Source organism: Halichoerus grypus, chromosome 6, assembly GCF_964656455.1.
Source record: "Halichoerus grypus chromosome 6, mHalGry1.hap1.1, whole genome shotgun sequence".
Classification (NCBI taxonomy): Eukaryota; Metazoa; Chordata; class Mammalia; order Carnivora; family Phocidae; genus Halichoerus; species Halichoerus grypus.
The window spans coordinates 158,513,396-158,534,161 of NC_135717.1; the positions used below are offsets into that span (position 1 = coordinate 158,513,396).

The 20,766-nt window shown below is 41.1% G+C and overlaps 1 protein-coding gene across 5 annotated transcripts in view; it reads left to right on the plus strand.

The window, feature by feature from the left end:
• The window catches only part of ANO4 (anoctamin 4), a 433,834-nt gene that overhangs the window by 69,279 nt on the left and 343,789 nt on the right, over positions 1-20,766 (plus strand). Inside the window, exon 1 of one of the 5 annotated variants that reach the window (XM_078076472.1) lies at positions 14,170-14,677. The exons of 3 other annotated variants lie outside the window; for them this stretch is intronic. The gene's annotated coding sequence lies outside the window, so the exon portion shown is untranslated. Of the gene's footprint in view, positions 1-14,169; positions 14,678-14,890; positions 15,139-20,766 lie in introns of those variants that run through there. One more of the 5 variants, XM_078076473.1, reaches the window with a different exon arrangement.

Here is a 20,766-nt window from a genome sequence, read left to right on the forward strand (position 1 = left end):
TGGTAAAAAAGCAATGGATTCTATGTACCGTATTCCCCTAGCACTGGAGTTCTGCTGTTCTCATTGATTGGTAAACTTGGTCTTGGCTGGCTGTTCTTGCTGATCTTCTGGGGGAGGGGCCTGTTGCCGTGTTCCCAAATGTCTTTGCTGGAGGTGGAATTGCCCCGCCCTTGCCCGGTCCAGGCTAAGTAATCTGCTCGGGTTTGCTCTCGGGAGCTTTTGTTCCCTGCAAGCTTTCTGTACAGCTTTCGAGGATGAGAGTGAAAATGGCAGCCTCCCAATCTCCGCCCCGGAGGAGCCGAGAACTCAGGGCCCCACTCCTCTGTGAGCCCCCAGAGAAAAGCAGTCAATCACTCCTGTCTCCCCGGTCTCCAGCCGCACTCTGCGCTCACCCAGCCTGTGACCGAGTGTTTCTATCTCTGGCACCTGACTCTGTGTGGTGTCTCCAAAGCCAGCAGATCCCTGCGGTGAGCTCCCGCACCGCTCCTCCCGAGGAAGGAAGGGGAGTCTCCCCGGATCTGCTGCTTGTTGGGTCCCTGCTGGAGGAGCAGTGGCCCGACTGTGCTGCAGATCATGGTTTATGGCAACCCCGAGCTGAGAGCCCGTGCCTTGGCTCCATCTCTGCAGCCGGCTTCCCCACTCCGATCCCTGGGAGCTCTGCTGCACTCAGGCACGCCCAGTCTTTCTGTGACCCTGAGGGTCCTGAGACCACACTGTCCCGCAAGGGTTCCACCCCCCGCTTAGCCACTGGAGCGACGTCCCTCAGCAGAGTAGACTTCTAAAAGTTCCGATTTTGTGCTCTGCTGTTCTATCACTTGCCAGAAGCAGCCGACGGAGGCCCCCTCCCCCACCGTCTATCTTCCCGAGGATTCACTTCTCCGCACGTCCTACCTTCAGAAAGTGGCCGCTTTTCTGTTCAGAGTTGTTGCTATTCTTTTCTTCGATCTCCTGTTGAGTTTGTAGGTGTTCAGAATGGTTTGATCTTATCCAGCTGAATTCCTGAGACCAGACGAAATCCAGGTCTCCTACTCCTCTGCCATCTTGCTCTGCCCCGCCCAATGCATTAATAATTTTAATACTTTCTTTTTAAGACCTCATTTTCCTGCCTAATAAAATTTTCTTAATTCTTACAAATCTAATAAATGTATAATGTAGTGAAACTTCTCCTAAACCTTCCAATATTGTAACAAGCTTAGCAAAGTTCTCCCATACCTTTTAACTTGAAGTCACAGAATCACATAATTTAATTTGGAATTGCAGTGGTCATCTGCTAGCTAATTCAATATGCCATGCTCTCTTAAACATTATAAACACTTCAAATATCAAACACAAAAATACTGATATGACAGATTTAATTTAAAATATTATTTCCATGAATTTCTAGATACTCCCAGTCTTAACAGATGTTTATCCACCAAAAAAAGTAATTCTACCATCAACCATTCCGCTAGGTTTTAAGGTCAGGAGGTGCTGATGTCCAGGTGGATTTTTCCTAAAACTATGAAGGACATGTAGACCTCTCTTTCATAGTTGCTATAGCAGGGAGGTCTCCAAATCCACATGTCCACATGGAATGAATGGTCTTGTGGTCCTCATCTGATGGATTCTGGTTATATCTTCTGTAGTCTGATTTAGGTCCATAATCATCCATCCGGGTTGCTTAACTACTAGATTGGTTAAATCCAATCTATTTTCTGCTTGATTGTATTCCATTTTCTCTTTTCTCATTCCAATGTTTGTAGCTATTTAGATAATATCTGATTGTATTCTGTGTGTTTCTGTAGTTCTGCTGACATAGTCTTTAATGACAGTTAATAATTGTTTTGCTATGAAGGACCCTTTTATTATCCCCTTCCATGGATTTTGGAAGACTATGGGGGGAAGAAAAAAGGGCAACATTTAATAAATGATAATTACTGATCACTTTCTTTTGGCTGACCAAAGGCAAATTTAACTTCCTGTCAGAGATTCTTATTTGCATGAGCTAATCCATGCTACAAAATAGATTGATAGAATTCCAATCAAAAGGAAAATTGTTTGTTTGTAGCCCGATCAGTGCATATGCCTAACATCTGTTAGGCTTTTTGGCAAATTAAATCATTTCTCAGATACTCATCGTTTCCTTTGTAGGTATCAGGTGGTGGACCACAACTCAGTCTTAAAAATTTATCTGTTTTCCTTCCTTTCTCAATGGCTGCTTATTCATTCTTTCCATCTCCTGGGGACCTTTGTTATTCATTGCCTTCACCCCTCACATCTCTGATTTCCACCTTTCACTGTTCTCTTTGGCCCAAAAACATCTTGCTCTTGTTAAAGAAGCTCCTGATTGATTTTGGATTCCTGTGAGCATTTTCTAGTCTACCCTGTTTTTTTTTTTTTTTTTTTTTTTTTGTTCTGCTTAATTGGCGTTTATGTTCTAGCATTTCTCTACTTCTTTCTTCTCTGACCAGTCCTTTGTCACTTTTGTTAACTCTTCTTATGGAGTCTGAGGGAGAATAATGAGCACAGTTTTTGGAGTCAGGCAGATCTGGATTTGAACCTCAGCTCTGTCATCAACAGGTATGTGACTTTGGGCAGTGCTTGACTTTACTAAGCTTCAGTTTCCTTCTCTGTAAATGAGGATGAGAACACCTCACTTATAAGTTGTCGTAAGGATTAAAAGGACAATGTGCATATAGTGTCTCACATGGTGACTGGCATTTTATAGACTCTCTTTGTAGTTGTAATAATATGCATATTACCCAACCTTTACTGAAGCATTGTCTTGTGAAACATTCAGCTTTCATTTTGTGCAGTAATTCCAAAATTTGTGTCAAAGCTCCTATTTCCCAGCCTCCAGATTCCTGTGTCTACTGGTATGCTATTTATCTTCACCTGGATGCCCCATCTAATCCAAGATTTAGCATTATTCAAGCAGTACTCAACCTGTGATTACTTGGTTAATAGAATCTCAGTCCTCACAGTGGCTCTGAGGTTGGAGATTCCCTCCCTCCCTTTTTTCCTCCTCCCTTCTATCCACCCAACCAATGTGCACTGATCATTCTGTTATGGGATCTTCACTGTGCTCTGCACTTAGGCTGCAGCAAAGAGCAAGAAGGTCTGAAGCTTGCAGAGAAGGATGAATTTTAAGAAAGTGTGATAGGTGCTATGATGGTGAAGAACAAAGTGCAGAGGGCCCTGGAAGAGTTGGGATTAAGTAGGGCCAAGTTTAAATTTCTTCTCTCATCTCCATTTTCAATAGATCCAATAAATTCTACTTAGGAAATATCTTCTTTTCATTCCTTTTTCTCTCCCACTATAACTCTTTTGTTCAGTCCCGGTATTCCAGGCACATTGGTCTAGGCTGGACATTCCTAAGAGTTTCCCAAATTTGTCTCCACTCTGTCCTGTAAGCAGCTGCCAAGGTCTCTTCCTGAAGCACAAATCTGATCATATCTCTCTTGCTTAAAACTCTTTATTGGCTACCCCTATCAGGATTCAGTGTAGGAAACCGAAGCCACTCTAGGTATTCCAATCATGAGAGGATTTAACATGGGGAATTAGGGATTATAAAATCAGAGGAGGATTAGAAGGATGCGCCAAGAATCTACCTCTAAGGTCTCTACTAAAAGTCTGGAGTTTAAGAACTTCAGCCATAGGTGTTGTTCATCAATCAGGAAGCCAGAGGTGCTAATGCCCCTCAACTGCCTTTCATTACCCAGCAAGACCATGTACCCCAGAATGGTGCTGCAGGAAAACCTCACTCCTCTATAACCTTACCAAATTGAAAAGCAGCCAAAAGAGGTCAAGAAAATGGTCTCCTTCTAATTTCCACCTTCCAAACTCATGCAAATGCATCGAATTCATGGAACCTAATTCTCCTTCAGAGTCCTGGCTTCAAGGAGTCTGGTAAATGTAGGTTTTAATTTGTTGGCCTCTGTATGGGAATGGAGACTAGAAAGAGGGAGGAATTGAGGGTGAGCAAGTAACCCATGGCATCCATCCACCAGGCTCTCTGCTGCCTATAAAAAAATGCAACCTAAAGTTCAAAGCTGTGTACAGTTTTGTCCCTGCTCATCATATTTTGCTTAACCTCTTCTACCACCTACAATGTCTGCCACTGGCAGGAGCTAAAAAGATGTTTATTGAATGTCTGAATGAACGAATGAATCCATTCATTCCTGACCCAGTTCTCTCTTACTTCTGGCCATAACTTTATTAGGTGTGATCTTCGTGGCTGGTCCCAGCTTCTACCTGCAGAAAACCTCATTTCTCTGAGGCCCAGCCAAATCTGCCCTCCTCAGAAGGTCTTCTAAAATTCCCCTGCATCCCCCCTTGTATCTGTATCTTAGAGCTTATCACCATCTGCCTATGTTGCATTTAGCTATGTACTCATATTTTTTTTTTAACCTACCATGTTGTGAACTTCAGGAGAACAGTCACTGTTTTATTCATGGACATGGCATCCTTTCCCTCCGTGCTTCCCTTATGCTTTTCTGACCACCTTCCCCTTTCCTCCTCCTTTTCTCCAGACATAGCCACTCCAAGACCCTTCTTGGAGATACTCCTTTCACTTTTCTTATTTTCTGGTATTGCAGTTGAAACTTGATAATTTTATAGGTGTGGTTAAATCTTTGTAGCTGCCTTTCTCTTGTCTTGCATGGAGACCTACATGCCAATTTTTTCTTATCCTAACACATTTTTCCTGTTTTACTCCTAGGCAGTAATACACAATAAACCTAAAAGGGGAAGATCCTTAGAAGGAAAGAGGAAAAATTTTAAATTTCTTTTCAAATTTTTAGTGGAATTCACAATATGTTCAGTGTTCTGGTTTTCTAGGCCTTGACAATAGAAACTGTATTAGTGGAACATTCCAGACATTATCACATTCATAGTTGGGATTCTGAGGTATAAAGACAGAGTCATGTGATTTGTCTGTGTTTGCCACAGTGAATTTCTTAGAACTTTGTTTGGAGTATGGGGAATCCTCTCACTATTCTTTTAAAAAGTTCATTTTCCAGAAGTCTCTACCTCATAAAGCAACTGAAATGTGTAAAACAAAAAACAAACCCATAGTCTGCAGGGAAAGTGAGTTTTCCTTTTTGTACTTAAATAGACTTTGTTTTAGAGCAGTTTTAAGTTCCCAACAAAACTGAGCACAAGTATAGAGAATTCACATATACCTCTGTCCCCATATCCATTGCCTCCCCCATTATCAACATACCTCACCATAGTGGTACATCTCTTACAACTGATGAACCTGCGTTAACACATCATCACCCAAGGCCCGTAGTGAACATGAGGGATCACTCTCAAGGTTATACCTTTGACAAAACCCATGAAATATATGATGTATCCACCATTACAGTATCATAGAGTAGTTATGGGCCATAAAATTCCTTGTTCTCTACCTATTCATCTACCTACTTAACCCCTGGCAACCATTTATCTTAACTATCTCCATAGTTTGGTGTTTTCTAGAATGTCATATAGTTGGAATTATATAGTATGTACCCTTTTAATATTGGCTTTTTTTTCACTTAGTAATACACATCCAAGTTTCCTCCGTGTCTTTCCATGGCTTGATAGTTCATTTCTTCTTAGTGTTGAAAAATAATATTCCATTGTCTGGATATACCACAGGTTTTGGACATTCACCTACTGAAGAACGTCTTGGTTGTTTTCAAGTGTTGGCAATTATGAATGAAGCTGCTATAAATACTTGTGTGCTGGTTTTTGTGTGGACATGGGTTTTCAATTTGGTAAAAATAAGGAGCACAGTCTCTGGTAAGAGTATAAGAGTGTGTTTTAAAGAACCCACTAATCTGTTTTCTAAAGTGGCTGTATGACTTTTGCATTCCCACCAGAGATACAGATTTATTTTTGTTAGAGGTTCAAGGGACTTCTTAAAAATTCATAAATGGAAAAATCCATCCCTACGAAGATATAGAATGGTCAGTGTATGGCCTAGTTTCATTTTACCAAAATATGAGCATGTCATAGTTATTTAAAATGCTCATTCTGTTTCTCCTCTCAACTCAAATAATAGAACTCAAGATTGGTTACAGAGAAATGAGGGAAAATTGTATTAAAAAAGGGCAGACTAGATAATCACATCTGTAGCACTGATATTATGGTTCATTCTTGATTTTTCTGCTTGTGGAACAGCAACTTTGGAAGAATGAGGAATGCAGGTGTTCTTCTGCTCCCCACTCCAACTGACTTGGCCAGGTGTCTGCAGTCACTTGGGTGGACTTCCTTGCTGATGAGGATGTCACCCAGTTAGTCACACCAAGGGGAGACTAGTTCTTTAGGTGCTAAAGGCCATTGCAGCTATGGACAGAGGAGTTTTATTCCTGTTCTTTAGATCCATCATAGCTAATTTTCTGTGAGGTAGGGGGAGTGGGTGAGAAAATTGGCTGGTGTGGAGGGTCCATTGTAAGTGCTAGGTCTTGCCCTACTTCCTCAGCCACACCCTATCTTGCAGCTGTGCCTCTATGTTGGGTGGGGCACTGGATTTCCAAGGAACAGCCACAGCCCATTGGTAGCCCTGCTGCTAAGAGTGAAATTCTGCACTCAGGAACATAGGACTCTGTCCCCTCCAAACTTAAATGCTGGTGAAATCTCTCCAAGAAAGTCCTGCTGCTCAAGAAAATCAATAGACTTTCCTCTGCCAGGCAATTCAAAGTAGAAAGTATGTTTGGAATGCCTTATTGTCCCCAAGGTGCCCTAATTAGTTGGGTTACCATTAAAAGCCAGGAGTTTCAGAGATTGAATCTTTGTGGAGTAAATTAATGCCTGTGGTGTTCTATAATTTCAAGGAGAAGGAGAATTCTTAAATAAAAAGTGAGCTAATTAAAAATCAGCTCAGAGGGATTTTAAAATATTTTGAACTGAAAGATTTTTTCTCCAATCATATTAAAAACAATTCCACAAATAAACACTGAATATCCATATATACCAGACATTGTAGTAAGCTGAGAGGTTAAAAAGACAAGATACTCTTAAATCCCTCAGGGAACACAGAATCTAGTAGAAGAGTCAGACACACAGAGGAGCCCAGTCTCACTATTACCATTTATTTGAGTGTGTCCAGGGAGAGTTCATCTCTGGGGATACAAAGGTAAATAAAACTTAGGACTAGGACTTTCCTGAAGGAATCTGCCAAGAAGATAGAATACCATGTGACCAGTGCCATAATGTAGAAATGGTTAACTCTAGCATGTAGGGAGTGCATGTCTAGAAATGCTCCAAGGAGGAGGGAGATGCTTGAGTTGGGTCTCATACAGTAAGAGTTCAGGAAGAGGAGGGCAGGAAGAAGAAATTCTAAGCAATGGAAAAAGCTTGGGTCAGGACCCTGGAATTTTAAATAGCTTGGCATGTTCTGGAGCTCTGAGTATTAGGACATGGATGATTGGGAGGAATCAAATGGGGATGTGTGAGTTAAGGAGTACCCTTCATCCTGCATATGGTAAGAAACAGGGAAGAGTTTTTAGTGGGAGAGGGCATGATGGTGTTTTCACTTAAAAATCCTCAGGTAGCTGTGTGGGATGGATTGGACAGAGTGAGATGCAAGTCAGGAAAGCTGCTTCTGATACCATCACATTAGCCCAGAGGAGAATTGGTAATGAGACTGGGGTTGTGGCAGTGGGGAGCTGATGGATGGAAGAAATGTTTAGGAGGGAGTATGAGCAAGAAGAGTGAAAGAATGATGCCTGGGGGTGGGGATCCCTGGGTGTCTCAGTCGGTTAAGCGCTGGACTCTTGATTTTGGCTCAGGTCATAATCTCAGGGTTGTGAGATCAAGCCCTGCAGCAGGCTCCACACTCAATGAGCCAGTCTGCTTGAGATTCTCTTTCCCTCTCTCTCTGCCCCTCCCTCTGCTTGCTCTTTTGCTCTCTCTCTAAATAAATCTTAAAAAAAAGAATGATGCTGAGATTTCTAGGTACCCTATAGAGTAGCCAAAATAGTCTTCCACATAAGGGTCAATAAATATTTTATTTGAGCAACAGAGTAGAGAGTGATGCTCTTAAATGGAAAAAAGGAAATCCAGAGGAAGAACAGGTTAGGGGAAAAAAATATGTTTGGCATCGAGTCTAGGATATTTTTCCCTTTAAAAAAAAAAAAACAAAACTACCTGTTTCCTGCCAATGACAAATCGATATGCCTGTTTTGTAGATTGGCATGCTATTGCTAATTGAAAATACTCTAACTGAAAACTATGTCCTTCCAGATGACCATTGGAAAATAACCTTCATACATTATACAGGACTGCCATGGTTATTTATTTATTAGGCCTCCTCTCAGCCTGGGCTAATCAGAAACAGGGATGATGTGGTCAGGCTCGGGAGGATTTCTATATCTTGCCTTCAAGACAGCTCCCTGGGAGGGGAGAGAAATTGCCTAGATTCCTGGGTTGCTAGTATTCTAAAGACCATTTGTTCTAGTTGATGCTTCAGAGATCAAGGACCTTGTCAACTTCTCAGGATGAGCTTGGACCAGAGCAATTTTAACATTAAAGAGAAGGAAAATGTGAAATGAGGATCTGGTAAACCCCCTGATTTGTGAAATAAACATAATTTAACATTTTTGCTCAGTTCTTCAGTTCCTGTGTGTAGGTAAGGATCAGTATGCCATTCTTGGTAATTCCTGTTTCTAATGGGGCAGGAGTTGGCATATTGCCTGTAGGTGCCCCCATCCCTGAATAATACTTTAATGTCTGTTATACATTATTAAATATCTGTATAAACTTGAACATTGTACTGAGTATCATATTAAGTGACTTCAAAAATTTCATTCCCCCTCAATAGACAAGGATGATTAGAACTTTGGATAGATGTAGAAAACACAGGAGCAGTTAAACAATATATACATATTGGTCATGCTGTAAATATTCAAAAAATGTACTGGGTGATATAGCATGAGTACTGAGTACATAGCATGTTCTGGACACTTACTTTTAGGCTCTGGGGACACAATAAGCACAAGAGACCATCCTTGCCTGAAGGGAGCTTACTTTATAATGTAGAAGACAAATGTTAAATCAATAATCAAATAAGATTGTACAGGTAGAGATAAATGTGAAAAGTCTAGAGAGGAACATGCTGGAAAATGATTAGGGAAGCCTTTGCTTGGATCTGAGGCAGAGGAAACACCTACACAGATCCTGTGGTGGGAATGAGCTCTGTGAGTTCAGGAGACAGAAGGAGGGCAGTGGTTGGGGTGTATGTAGATACCGTAGAATGACGGATAAATGGCTTTTTCCAACCAGTAATGGAATGCTTATTAGAGACTCAGATTTATGTATACTGCATATAAATGCATATCCCATCTCATTCAATAGCTTAGTGAGATAGGCATTGTGATTCCCATTTCCTAGATGAGGGACCTGGGTGTGAGGGACCAGGTTTCTAGGACCTGAGTCTGGGCCTTCTAACCCTTCCATCACCCCTAACTGCAGACCGGCATGATTGAGCAAGGCACTTGGAAAGAAGAAGTGCTGAGTCACTGGCCTCCTAGGCTGCCTTTCAGAAGATGTTTGTCTTAAATTTTGTGATGGCTTTGATGGATATTAACAATGATCAAGCAATGATGATAGGGTGGCAGTAACTCTGCCTACTACCATATTTTATAGTTTTATAGTTTGCAAAGTACTTTATATGGTTCCTCATTTGTGGCTCAGAAGAGCCCTCAAAGGTAAGCAGAACTTGTTTTATTCTTCTCATTAGGTTAAGAGATTACCTGAGGTGACACAGGGGACAGGGCTGGGGCTTTGCTCCTATGATTCTAGTTCAGGGCTCTTGCCTTAAACCACAGAAGCTCCTGATGGAAGGAGGAAATATATATGGCTCATAAGCCTGTAGTCCTTCAGACTTCCAGAAAACAAATTTGTGCTTTCTTCAGAGTGCTTTTGCCTGGGAGGAAGAAGTATAAAAAATGGACTCACTCATGAATATATTGAGCTCCTGTTGGGTGCCAGACACTGGGACCATGAAATGATCTTAAATAGGTCAAAAGATACAAATTATTGTAGTACGGTGTTACTTGCCCTATAATACAAGACTAGAAACAATGCTATGAAAATACAGAGGAAGATATGATTAAGTCACTTTGGGGAAATCTTCACCAAGAAAATAACCAAAGACTGGGTTTTAAAGGGTGAACAGTAGGGTTTCTCTAGGGAGAGAAGGTTATTCTAGGAAAAACAGATACTTAGTGTTCCTCAGACACCCTATTCCTTTATCATGGTAATTGGGTGTATCCAGAGCATGGGCTGTACAGAAGGACTGATGGGAAATGATGCTGGTAGATTGAAGTCCAATTGCAAAGGGCCTTGAGTGCCTGGCTCAGGAAGAGCTGTATTTGGCCTGAGCTTCCCAGGCTTTTTAGCGAGGCAGTGGCATGATTATACTTGCTGTATTTTAGAAAGCTGATGCTGATGGCTGGGGGACGTTGGGTTGGGACAAGGGAGAAGTCAGAAATTATTGTCATAGTTTGGGAGAAGGAACAAACCCCCGAATTGGTTGTCATGCCTAATTACTCATTGAGGATAACTGTAGGGGTAACATTAGTGAGGCTTAAAGACTAATGTAGAGACATACCAGTTGGATTTTTGGATGCACACACTGGCTTTCCATTTGTGTGGACACACACCTTGTTTTGGTCTCCCCAGACTCAACCCAATTCTGACTTTTCAAGCCAACCATTGATTTATTTTTCTGTCTTCAAAAAGGAGAGAAAATGTTTTAGGTCTGTGATCTTAGGGATCCTCTCTATGTGATATGATTTTTGATCCCATAGGATTCTTCTGGCTGAGAAATGCTGAGTGCAAACACATTTTTGAAGACTTGGATGCTATGACTATATGTATTACAGATTATTTACCTTTTATGTATTTGGAACTGTTGTTGCATATTTGAAAGCCCACCTACTAAGCACTTTGGAGAAATCATTCCCATCCAGTGACCGCTGGTAGGGAAACATTAGCAGAGCAACTTACTCTCTTTCCATTTCAGGCTACCCACTGAATGCTGAAGGAGAATTTAGGTTTTAGGCAAAGGATTGTACTGCAGTGCTTATGTCAGATCCCACACTTTTCTGGAATATTCTCCACTCTTGTCATTAGAGACCACTCATCCTGGTTTTAACATGTAATATAGGGTCAGAATTGGGAAAAAGAAATCAACAAATACCAACTGCTTGCTCTTCAAATTATAAGCATCAAGAATTCATTTCTGTTGCCATAAAAGGGTTACATTTAATCTGGGGTAAAATGAGTGTTTCTTCCTTAACATGGAGTTGTCTCATTCCTACTCACCCAAATTCATATAACACTGTGGGAAGAGTCCCCAAGGCATCTGACCTGTTTAGTCAAAAAGATTTTGGGGGTTCTCCTATGTCCAAATCCTGGGTTTCCATGGAGAAGAGGAAGCATTTGAGGCTGTTCTGGTTATTCATATACTGGTATTACCACCTGGGCAAGCAAGTTCCTTCAACCTCCTCGATTCCCAGTTACTGCGATAAACAAAATCCTATTCATGTCCTGGGATTGCTGTGAAGACTAAGATAAGTGAGGCCACTTGAATAAAGTCTGACACAAGGTAGGGTTCAGTATATGTTAGTACCTTTAGACACTGGTTTGTAGAAGTTCGGTAAGAGATAGGCTTTTTCTTTAGGGAGATTTTTAACTTCGTTTTCAAAACCATTGATGGGCAGCGTGTTACTTAAAATTCCTTGATTCTCATACCTCTATAAACAGATTCTGATGTCAATAATGGAAGTATATGGCCAGTTACCCTCTTGGTGATCTAGAAAATAGGTATGTTTTTACTTTTTCTCTTCAGGCTCGTTACGGAAAGTAGAATCATTTCAGTGTTGAAAGACTGAGCTTTAGGAATCCTGGTCTTTCAGACTTTATAAAGCTCAGTCAGCAGGCTTCTCTGAAGCAAATTTTCTGGAAAAGCTATCTTTTTTTTTTCTTTTAAAACACATGGCAGGTATAGGTACATAATTCAAATTACCTTCCAGTCTTTGAAAAAAGTGTTAAATCATGTTGTTGAATTTTAGCCATTCTCTTGGCCCTTCATATGGCTATCCAACAAATACCTATTGTGAACCTTTTATGCATTAAATACTGGTGTTATACCAGTGAACAAGATGTAGTCCCAGAAGTTGTCCCAATTGTAAATGACTTGGATGTTTTGTCCTTCACAAAATCTAATTGGCATTTGTTGCTATCTGAAATGGAAGGTGGTTCTATCATCTTTTGAGAAGGGAGGAGCGGAATAGTGGCCAAACTTTAAAAAATTAATTGCATTAGGGTAAGTGACTGGAATACCTGTTTTCATTGACCTAATTGGTATATAGATGTGCAGTTATTTAATCTAAGTAATTTGTACTTCTGCGGGTTTATCATTTTCATGCTTCATTATCACCCTGTATAGTCAAGCTGTTGAACCTGTTCCATAAACAGTATTAATCTCAATTACTTTGGGAGCTTTAAATAATATTCCCTTATTAAATATATTCTTTGTTATGCTGCCCATGTTTTTGCAGTGTCAGAAACTGTGGATGCTGATAAAAGCAAACATTTAGTTAAAAAAACCTTTTCATGTTTTAATGAGATTTTAAAAAATAACACACACATTTATATTTCCCAGGGTTTTGATTACAGAAAACACCTTGTTAGGCTAATTTAGAACTTTGAGTCCAAAGTCCAACGTCATGGCTTGGCTTTATTGGAGGGACATTAAAATAGTAGAACATTTTCAGTCTTGGTCAGAATGATGGTGTTGAAATTTCGAAAAGAAGATTTAAATTTGTCCATGAGACTATAAACTTCTTGAAGGCAGGATCTGTCACTTTCATTTCTGTGGCTCTGAAACATAGTTGGCTATTCTTTAAGTGTTTGCTGGTTGGAGTTGAACTGATGTGAATAATGAAACAGAATTTGGGACTCTATGTTCCAGGTTTTCCTTATTTAATGTACATAGGACTACCCTGGCAAACCATCCTTTCTTCATTTCAGAAATTCCATTTTATTATGTTCATCTTTGATGTGGAACATTTTTATGGCCTCCTGTTGTTGACTCATTTTGGTGGTGAATTAACTGCTTCCTTGGAGCCCAGCCCTTCCTTTTAACCTGTGGTATTCAGGCACCCCAAAGTTAGTTTGCCTCTGGGTAGAGATCACAACAAAATGTCCAAATGATACTTCAACTTCTAGGTAAAGACAGAACTAAAATTAAACTCTGTACCATGTAAGCCACCTGTAAAACAAACAAACCTAGGAGCATTTGTGTCTTCCCATTAATTCTTGGCTAGCACAAGGAAATTAATCTTTTGTGGAAAGATAAAAAGGTGACCCAAGACCATCTCCCCACGTTAAAAAAAAGTTCTAAAGTTTTAGCGTGGAGTCCAATTTGGCATTTAACTTGAGAACCTACTCCCATATCTAATTTAATTATCACAACCCCAAACAGATTCATATATATGTGCTAAGTTTATAGGTTCAGTATTAAAATAGAATGGGGGGAGAAAAGCAAGAGGGAAAAGTGTCAACTTCTCTACTCATCCTTTAGTTGTCACAAAGGGGTTTGCTCTGTGCCTCATCCATGAATCTTGCACAGTTTCTCACACTTCAGTGTGCCTATGAACTATTGTACAGGGCTGTTTACCCAAAACCACACAGTCTCTGTCTTACGGGTGATTTAAGAGACCTCAAAGGGAACTTTTAGCTATCCTCATACATTCATCTCTAACAACTACTTCTGTGCATGTATTGCACAAGAAAATGATGAAATGGAGAGGCAAATTTCTGGAGAGACCTTTTAACCCTTTTCTGCCTAAATTTTTCACTTGTGTAATAGGGAGACCAGTCCCTGGTTCTCTCATCCTGTGCATTGGCCATAAAGAAGCTCACGTCCAAAGTGCCATTGCTGTACTCGGGGTGACCTCTCCGTGCACATGAGCAGGTTGTCTGGTCTGGAGATGCCAGTAGATCTCATTTAGGGAGGGTTTCAAGTCTGGCTTCTTGGTGAGTTGCTGTGGGATGCACAGGAAACTTCCTGAGCATCTGGTGTCACTACGGGGTTTTAGAGCTTGTTTTTAATAATGAGCAAATAGAATCGGCAACAGGTGGAGAGTGAGATGCCCATCCTGCCAAACTTCTGTTAGAGGCAGGGGGCTGTCCTGCCCCTGTCAGAACCGTCTGGCTTCTGATGCTCTCCTGTCGCACTGACAAAGGCTCCTTGGCTGGGCTGATTGGTCGCCGGCAATAACTGATATGGAATACTGATATATTCTCCCCAGCAGTTCCTTCCACTCCAAAGAGGCTCCTTTCCTCCCCTCCTCTCATGTTCCCGACCCCAGCCTGGTGCCCAGCCAACCCCGACCAGGACGCCCCTGCACCCGGGGGAGGACACGTCCTGGGCGTGATGCTCTGAGCCGGCGGTGAAATCCACCAGGCTGCTTTCGCTCCAGCTCACTCTCCGGAGAGTCCTGCTCCAGACTTCTCAGGGTTTTTACAGCACAAACAACTGCATGTGGGCCGAGGGGAGGCTGAAAAGGACTTGTGCGTGGTGGTTTTATCGCCTTTCATCACTTTGCTGGCCTCATCCTGAGCCTTGCCTGGATTTCTTTCCGCCTAAGACACTGAGGAAGGATCCCTTCTCCTTCTTTTGACTCTTTCTATTTTTATGGTAAGTGCTTGCATTGAATGAGCTGCTCTGCAGTGAACTGAAGGCTCTCGCTCGCTCCCTCTCTTCCCAGCTAAGCTTTAGTGACCTTCTCTCTGCGTTTCTCCCTTTTTTCATGGATCCGTGTCCGGGGTGATCCTGCTAACTAGAAGGCCAGAAGTCATTTGTCTGGACTGTTTGTCTTTTAATGTTTATTTTATTTTTTATTTTTCATAAACCTAAGCTGCTCAGCTGGGATGGAAACATTAGCACTCTCTCTTTGTCCTTGAAGCGGCAGCCAGGGGAATGTGTTCACGATGGTAAACTGCAGCAGTGTGCGGGGAATCTGTGGAGGGTGACTGACAAATTTGGGCAAGATGAATCCTTGGCGTGCTGCGGGTGCACTCTCAGAATCCGGAAGGGCCGGGGCTGGGCGGCCCATATAGCAAACTACTCCGTCTTTCCAGGTGAAGACGAGCACCCATGTGAGTTATGTCGGAGTCTGCCCTGGGCAGCAGCACTTGAAGTACCTGCGCGCCCTCCCCCTCCCCAAGTCCAGAACGGCCCTGTATCTTGTGGGCTTTACAACTTGGGCAGTAACATTCGCAGCGGGCAGAATCCTGCACTGGCGGATGGAGTAATTCATGACCTCATTGCTGCTTTTCCTTTGGAATCAATCTCAGGGTGCCTGTTCTGCAAAGCATATTTTACATCCTCTTCGGAGGCCGGTGGGGCAGTGATGATAGGAACGTTTTTTGAGTTGACAACATAGTTTCATCCTCCTGGGAGAGAAAATGCTTTGAGGCTACTGGAATGGTCAGACTTTTCTAAGTAGAAAATAAGCAGGTTTATGAGGAAGAACATGCATGTTGCAGCATCCACAGGCAGGTTGTTTATTCCAGGGCATCACTCTTAGAAGAGTGCCCTAATTTTTCACCGGGTCTCCTGAGGCTTGCTGTAGACAGAACCACAACTTCAGGTCTGTTGCTGGCTACCTGCCTCTTGCAGCACATAGGAAACCAGGAACATTTCTGTATAGTTCTCACTGGTGGTTGATGGGAGTAGCTCTCTTCACAAGGGGATTTTCTTCTCTTTTTGTTTTTGGTAGCAGGTGTGTTGAATTACTTTGGCATTCCAAAGAATAAGCTTCACCGTGGTAATTCTGCTTAGTTCTTTTCCAGCCTTGGTCTGGAGCTGGTTTGTCTTACTTGATTTTGTATGGGGTTTCCAGTTCTGATCCATTTCACTCTAGGGAGGGTTCTGATCAAATGTAATTCAGCCTGTGATTTGTAAGATACTGCACTAATAATATTAATGTGATTTTTCGTAACAAATGAGAAAAAAAGAGTGGGATGAAATGTCTAGTCTTTCCCCCTGTTGATTGGGAGTTTGGAATATAAAGTTCCTTAACTGTCTTGCTCATTCACACCACTTTTATTTCCACTGCCTGTGTGGATTTTTCTTAAAATAGTGGTGATGACATCCAGCATATGCTTTTATTCTGTTCCCTGGGTTCAAAGTAGATATAATTGGTGGAGGGTTCTTACATGAAAGCATATATTTAAATAAAGAGCAAGAATTTGTGGATGTTTACATGATAAACCAGTTGCAGAGTGAAACCAGCAAATAGGTTAACAGCATCAAAACAAAAAATTAGAACCCTTGCGGACTGTAGTTTCTGAATCCTTAAGTAATGTTTGAAATACTTTCAGCATTGTTTGGATTAGCTGTTCTAATATCCACTCTTTTTCCTACACTCAATTATGGCTCATAGCAGTGTTGTGATCTGACTGGTAGACTTCTTGGCTTCCTTTGATCATTCTTTCATGCTTACTTGTTTACTTTCATCCTTAATGGTGTTTTCTTACCTTGCGTATTCTTTTTTTCCCTCCAGTTGCAAGGTTTTTTATCAGGTGCCTGGCAACACAATTTGAGCTATTCATCAAGATGGAAAGAGTTAGAATCAGCTTGTATGTCATGGAAATAGACTCCGTATTTCACACTGCAAGCAATTTTGGATGCATTTAGGAAATATTTCCCTTTAATTAGTAGCAAGTTCAGTTTTGAGAGAAAAAAATTCCTTAGCCTTCTTTATCTTGCTGAACAGAATGTTTGCTTATGCAATCAGAATTTTGTGTGTGTGTGTATATGTGCATATATGTATGTATGTATGGAAACATACAGAAATGTACTGTTTACTTATGACTGTTATGTGAACATATTTTTAATAGTTGTAGCATGCTTATTTAAAGAATAGAACAAAATTCCTAAGCTGTTGCTTAGCAACCTCTAGCTAGTTGTTGTTGTTGTTGTTGTTTTTGTAGGGATTTCCCCACTTCTTACACCCCTCCTCCAGATAATGCCTTTGGGAATTTCTTTGAATTGGGAGAATGCATTCTACAGCATTTCCTTGTTTCACAGCATGGTGTCATGTTAATTCCTTTGCAGGGTCTCTGAAGGCAGCATAGAAAACTACTGCAGGAAAAATTGATAAAAGCGGTGCTGAGTGGAGCCAGTAGGCTCTTGGTGGGATGAAGTCACCACAACATTTTATTTGTGTGTGTTAATTTAGCTGCTGCACCTTGCAGCTGATTTTGCTGATTTGAAATGGGTCTAGAAGCACCTAGATTGGTGTAGATGCACTCATTCATTTTTCACGCTTCTTAATTACAGCTATCATTAAAACTATGTTTTACCGTTTCTTTTGGTGGTGGTTTAATTTGAAACCTGCAGCTTCTGTTGTAAATCAGTATTCCATGTTTATCCTCTTCCTTTCTGTTCTTTCCTACTTCTGCTTTATGTATGTTTCTGTATGTGAGCGCGCATACGTGTACACATGGAAACTCAGGCAGTGAAAGTTGATGACTAATGAAGAGTTGGTTACAGCTTTTCTTTTAGTAGCTGGACTCCAGAGTTCAACCTGCAATCTTGTTCACGAGGGAAGAAATTGCCCCCAATAATACAAATACAACCTCATGCCTCTGCAGTCATTCTTGTCATTGAAACTATTTTCCATAGTTGATTACCAGGACCAGAAATAGAATCAGTTCTGCATTTTAATTAATGACATTCTAGATCTGTCTAGGTTGGACTGCCCTCAAATCTTGACATGTTTACTACCTACAAGGTCTTTGTATTAAGAGGGGGGTTTATGGAGTTTATTTTTACAAAGTAAAAAAAGAAAATTTGATTATGTGACACAGCCTTTCTTTGGGCATTGGATGAATCATATTAAGGATATTGACTGAATTTTCTGGTGTTTTTTCCACTATGATTAATATAGTCCCTTTGCCATCTCTCCGTGAGCCTTTTTTTTTTTTTTTTTTTTATAGAGAAAAAAGAGGAATGTACAACTCCCACATAAAGCTGCTTCGGGAGAGGACTGTTCTTTAACAGAGTTTCAAGACCACTTCTAACACTAGCTATGGTGATCTACTTTGAAAGGAACTTGCTATTCAATTGGCAACTTAGATTGTATGAAATAGAAGAAATGCTTCATGAGCTGTGTCGAATACTGCATTTTTGATCTGTGCCTCCCTATTGAATTCATCTAGGACTATAGTCACTAGACAGCTTTGCAGAAGAAAATCATGTCCTCAGTAGCATAATAATCTAGCCAGACTGTCATAAATGTTTATGTTGCAAGTTATATCTCTTGGGTTGTAGAGGGAGATGGCAGAATTTTGGAGGAGAACCAAATCACAGCCCCAAAATAATGCAAGACGAAAGGGGGAAATTCTTCCCTTTATTTAGCATTTAATTCTCCAGTCAAACTGTTGGCTCTTAAGTCTGAAGATCCAAGAAATTGTTAAAAACACATAATGACTGTTTCAGAAGCCTTTTCGCTGATAGAAATCTTTGACCCTTAATTAGGGATCTGCTGTAAGGCATCAGTGACCTTTTGGCTCGTGTGAGCTAGCAGCCATTCTTATAGAAAGTAGACATCTTGTAATACAGCAGGAATTTACTTACTTACATTTTTCCTGTTGGTCTCCCACTGGGGACCTCCTGTGAGTATCAGAGGGAATGAGTGTCTGGAGACAGTCAAAGAAGAGAGCTAGTCACAGGATGCCTTCAGGACCCAGAGTTCCAGTGCAGCCCCAGGCACCAACTGCTGTGAGACTCAGACTCCTATCTGCTACCTTGGGCTTGGGCCAGATAATCTCAGAGGGCTCCCTCAGCTATTGAAAATTATGAACTGTTGTTTTACCTCTATTTTTTACTAGATGGGTGGTAATTTTTTTTTATTTTTAATTTTTTTTATTATGTTATGTTAGTCACCATACATCATTAGTTTTTGATGTAGTGATCCATGATTCATTGTTTGCGAATAACACCCAGTGCTCCATGCAGAACATTCCCTCCTTAATACCCATCACCAGGCTAACCCATCCCCCCAGCCCCCTCCCCTCTAGAACCCTCAGTTTGTTTCTCAGAGTCCATCCATTTTGGATGGTAATTTTTAAAGCAATTGATCCAGGTTAGACATTCTTGGAGAGGAGGTGGGCTATACATTCCCTTGATCCTAGAACTATGACCATGACATGAACATCAGAATTATTCAGGAAAGTGTGATAATGGTGAACCTTCATGAACGGAGCTCCTGTGTATATGACTACCTGCTTACCCTGGGACATTTTGAAATGTTTCTCCTTACCTTCAGTAAAGGACCTTGAAGAGTGTCTTATCAACCCTCTCATTTCCTAAATAAGGAAGCTGATGCTCAGGGAGGTTAAGTGCCTCCCCAGGGTTGGAGACCTGGTTAACACCTGGGCAAGACATTTTAGTGCAGTGTGCATGGATTTACTCAGATCCTTGTTCCATTCCTGGTGCAGAGCCCTTTCCACAATACACAGCTGACACTTACTGTGCCATTCATTGCTCACAAAACTGCTTTGTGGCATCTAACTCACTGGTGTCCATTATTTCTGGGTTCATTTCATGCAGATTACGTGGCTGTACCAGTCCGAGTGAGTCACATCAAGCCAATATTTATGGTAATTTGTTCATGCTTATGTAGAAATGCATTTTTTTGTATTGAAGTTTTGCTTTTCTTTTGAACATTCTAAGAATCTTACAAATACTGGGGTGCCTGGGTGGCTCAGTTGTTAAGCATCTGCCTTTGGCTCAGGTCATGATCTCAGGGTCCTGGGACCAAGCCCCACATCGGGCTCCCTGCTCCGCGGGAAGCCTGCTTCTCCTCTCCCACTTCCCCTGCTTGTGTTCCCTCTCTCGCTGTCTCTCTCTGTCAAATAAATAAATAAAATCTTAAAAAAAAAAAAAAAAAGAATCTTACAAATACTCTGCTTAGTTTTTAACCCCCCTGCCCTTCAACTATTTAACTGATGATCAGTTTTGTAGAGGGAGTGATATTTATGGATTGATTCTTTCATCCGTTCATTCACCTAATACTTATTGAGCACCTATTGTGTCCATCCAAATGCCAAGCAGTGCAGATCCAGTGGTGAAACAGCTGGATGTTGCCATCTCTGAGGGTGGTCAGAGTCTAGTTATGCTTCATGGAGTTAGTCTTGATTCCTCGCCAGTGACCTTACTGTTTCACATGGTTTCTCAAAGAATCCAGTTGAAAAGCCATTTGCTTGGTCAGTTTCTGCCTGTGATTATTCCATTGACAAGTTCTTTTCCTGAAAAGGCACCTTTGCTATCATTACAACATGTATCTTCCAGTTTTCCAAAACCGTATTCTTAGCTTCTGTTCTGTTACCTGACTGAACAAAAGAGATTAATTAGCTAAACTTGTTTGTACTATTGTGATTCACAAAATGAGTGTTCCCTTCTTTGGAAAAACTGTTCCCTGGAATCCTAAATGGGTAGTCTAGATAGCATGGTGTCTAGGGAACTAATTGCAGATTAAAGTGCAAAGCTGAGTTAGGTCGACAGTGTCTGTCCTCTTAACATCCCTCAGTACAAAGATCTCATAAGACTTTATAGACTGTATTGTGATTATTTGTCTACTGGTTCTCTTTCCCAAATAGACATTTTGTTTCTTGAGGGCAGGGACTCTATTTTCATCTCTATATGCCAAAGCCTAGTTTAGTGGACTGCAGATACCCAGTAATCCTTAACAAGCAGATTGGGAATCACCATATAAA